We start from the raw sequence: 3831 nt of genomic DNA, 5'->3' as shown, positions 1-3831 counted from the left end.
GTTCTGACTGTTTGACTCTTGCCTGTGGCATCAGAAATGGGGCCGCTGCCCTTCACTCAGACCAGTGCCCGGCTGCTAATAAAATCCCTAGTGTAGGAGCCACAAAGCTTCCTAAGCTCCTAAGTCCTGTTTTTAGGCTCAACTGTGACTCTCAAAGCTCCTGTTCGGCTGCCGTCCAACGCTGCAGGCCCCTCCGGTTCTGCAGTGTGTGCTAGGGTTTCTGCCTCTCTACACGCAGGCTGTTGCCTCACTCGAGGTGTCCTACCTACCCCCCAGAGCGAGTGAGCCACGGCCTGGTGTTCCTCTGAGTCACAGGTGGGGCCAGTGGACATGCTCAGAGGCTGCCTAGCTCCACAGGACAGCTGCGGGGGGAGGACTTCCCTTGTCAGCTGTAGCCCTGTGATTAGACTGCTGGGAGGAGACCCCTGGTTCAAGTCTCCCCTCTGCTGGATAAGAAGAAGGGATTTGTGCAGGGATCTGCTGCCTCTCAGGTCAGGGGCCCTGAGCATGGGATATTCTCATGTAGTCTCCCTCAATCTCTCCTATTGAGGTTTTCACTTTAATTAAATAATTGAATAATTAACAGGGCCAGAGAAAGTTAGAATCACTCTGCTTGGGGCACTCACCTGAGAGGTGGCAGAGGTCTGTTCAAATCCCTTCTCAGCTGGCAGAGGAGGGACTTGAACCCCATTTGTCCATGCTCTTTTGTGGAATTAGGCAGCTTCTGAGTACCCTTACTGGATCGGGCCCCGCTTCTGACTTAGGCAGCCGAACCCCTGTCTGCTCCTGGTTTGTGGATTCCTACCAAAGATAGGTGCCTTCCACCAGCCCAGATTTAGGGGCTGAACTCAGAGAGAGGGGCAAGGCTTAGCACACTCCTCTTGCTGGCCTCTTCCATTGTCTCCCTACCTACCTTACTGGCTTTATGCATTGTTCTCAAAGGCACCTGTCTCACCCCATTCACTATGGAGGCCCCTACCACAGGGTTGTTCCTGTGATTTTCTAGGTGTCTAAAAGTTAGGCATTGTGGTTCCTCAGACCCTTTTGTGGATACAGGCCTTAGGGCTTTCAGTATCATTATCCCCACTTGACAGTGGGAAACTGAGGCACGGAGCAGTGATGTGGCTTGCCCAAGTAGTCTACTAGCTTGGACCTATGTTGAGCGCTAAGGGGTAACCATCAGCTAGAAAAATGTTCTTGCTACCACATTAGGCACCTATCTGGTGCTCATCACCAGGGTGGATGGAGATGCTGGAAATGGTGCAGTTTTCTAAATCATGCAATATTTAAATGTTGGGCATCCAATCACAAAAAGAGCCACAGCTCATAGAAAGGTGGTTTAATTTTGACCAAAATTGGCAGAAAGCATTGAAATACAATTGGTAATGGAACTACATACTCAAAGCAACACTGGTTTGGAAAGATTGGGAAATATTTAGTCCCCCCAGTGATATATTTTATACATATTCCTGTGTTGTTTTGCCTTTGGTTAAAACAAAAGTCTGTGGTCACACAACATTATGAGTTTGTTTGTACCATGTATTACATCAAAATATGTGTCATTATTTGTAGAATGTACTAATTTGAGAAAAGGTTTTCCGTCTGCTATTTTTCTGAAGTTATGCAGATAAGACCCCCTACCTCTTAATTATAAAACATAGTTTGATGTTATCTGCTCTGCCGGAGACACATGAGGAAGGAACATGGAATGGAATCTGTAAGGCTAGGGCAGAGAGTGTAGCCTTAAAATGTAGACTATTGCAAACTATAATCATGGCTGTTAAATGGTTAAGACAATATGCCACAACATTGGCAGGGCAAATAACAGAAACAAAGAAAGAGTACAACGAAGCAGGGGAAGCCACAGAGCCCTGGAATGCTCCCGCTCTCCTAACAGCTCCTAACAGCAAGCAATCCAGGAACAGAATAAAACATTGTGGAAACAGCTGTAAAAAACCTACAAAAAAAGAGAGGTGCTGTGCCATTATATATATTGGTGGTCAGCAGGCATCAGGTAGCTACCCTGTGCCTGAAGAGTGGGAACAGGAATGAAGAAAGGTGGCCCTAGGAAAATGAAAAGATGCATTAACAGATGGAGTTGCCCCAAAACAGTTAACTGAAGCATATAAGAGCACTCCTGCACTCCATGTGGCATGCAGACAAAAGCAACAGACACTGGGATGGGGTGGGGGAGACAAATTGAGGTTTTGCAAGAGCAGGTAACAACCCCCACTTTCAAAGCCCAGATAAAAACCAGGGGTGCAAGTTCCCAACTGCTTTAACCCCTGGAGCCACGCTCCTTGCTCATGGCTAAAAATATAACCACCTTTCGCAAATATTTTTACATACCAGTTAAGTTTTCCTTTATCGCCTTTCTCAGTCTGCTAAACTTGCTGCTGATGCCAGTACCTTAAGATAACTTTATAGAGTTAATTTCTCTTGGCTCAAGTCTCGCTCCCTTCCTCAGTTGCTCTTCATCCCCTCTTCCCCTTCCTCTCCTCACTTGGTCTCTTTCTCTGTTTTAAAAGTTACAGTTTTACAGAAACTTCCAAAACATAAAACAACAATCAAACAAAGAAAAAAACAAGGTAAACATTTTACTTTAAAAAATATCCAGTAAATTAATAATTTTAACCCTTCAGGAATGCAGTTGCTGGAATTACTCCTAACTTGAATTATGATTGCCAAGCAACAGAAATGCACACTCTGCTTCTAATCCTAACCACTCACTAATATTTGAAACATGGGCGTTCCTTATTACCACATAGCAGAGTTTTAAAATAAAGTTAATATAAAGTAACGGAAAAGGCCTCGTTACTGAATTAATACAACAATTTTTGCAAATATCAATATGAATTATTTTTATTAAAAATTAAATAAGGTAATAATTTGCTTGTTTAAAGGGCTAACCATTTTGTTTATTTTTTTAAATATTTTTTTATTTTTGTTTGTCTTACCTGGCGTAGGTATCAGTAAGAATTCTGGCGCCACTTGTTTTTAATTGTAAGTTTGTCACGTATGCTGCCCTGTGTTGTACGGTATGGGTGTAACATCACTTTTTTTTTTAATTATTTTTATTTTGTTGCAACAAAAGTCAATTTTATACCTTTAAATATATATATATATATATATATAAAAAAGTGGTACCACATAATATTAATACCATTTTTTTAAAGTTCAGAAAGGTCTGTTTATAAATATATGTACGTGTATTTCTGCCTCAACAAATAATGCAATTAAAAACCAAAAGCATTCTCTTTTATTAATCAGTTTTTTTATTTTTATTTTTTATTCAATGAAAGAGGAAATCTCAACATTAAGACGATTGTGAGCCTCTATTCTAGCAATTAAGCATTACATTTAGTATCAAATATTAGTAACGCACCTCAAATAAAAATTAATATCTCTACAATTGCAAAAGGAAAGCTTGCGTTATAAAAGACTCGGTCACCATTACATTGTAAACAAACACAGTTAATCTGTATATTAAAGTTGGAGGATTAAACAGCAGAAGAAATGTCAAGCAAACAAACTTTATTAGGTTAACTAACTAGCTGTTTAAAGTTGCATCCCACAGACCAAAAACAGCAGAAGATATCAGTATACAGTGAAGGAACCCCCAAGCATTAAAAAAAGGAAAGTGCTTTATAAATAAGAGACTGGTCAACTACACCTCAGTTTACGATATATGGACAATTACATTGGCAATCAGCTAGAAACCACTAACTGGACCAAATTAAACTGTCATTTAATTGAATTTGGCTACTGTGTACAAACCAATTGTGTTATTGCTGGATTTCTCTATTATTGCTGTACAATGTTTACAATGTG

This window comes from Caretta caretta, chromosome 10 (genome assembly GCF_965140235.1).
Source record: "Caretta caretta isolate rCarCar2 chromosome 10, rCarCar1.hap1, whole genome shotgun sequence".
Lineage (NCBI taxonomy): Eukaryota > Metazoa > Chordata > Testudines > Cheloniidae > Caretta > Caretta caretta.
Note: the sequence above shows the minus strand (reverse complement) of the source record.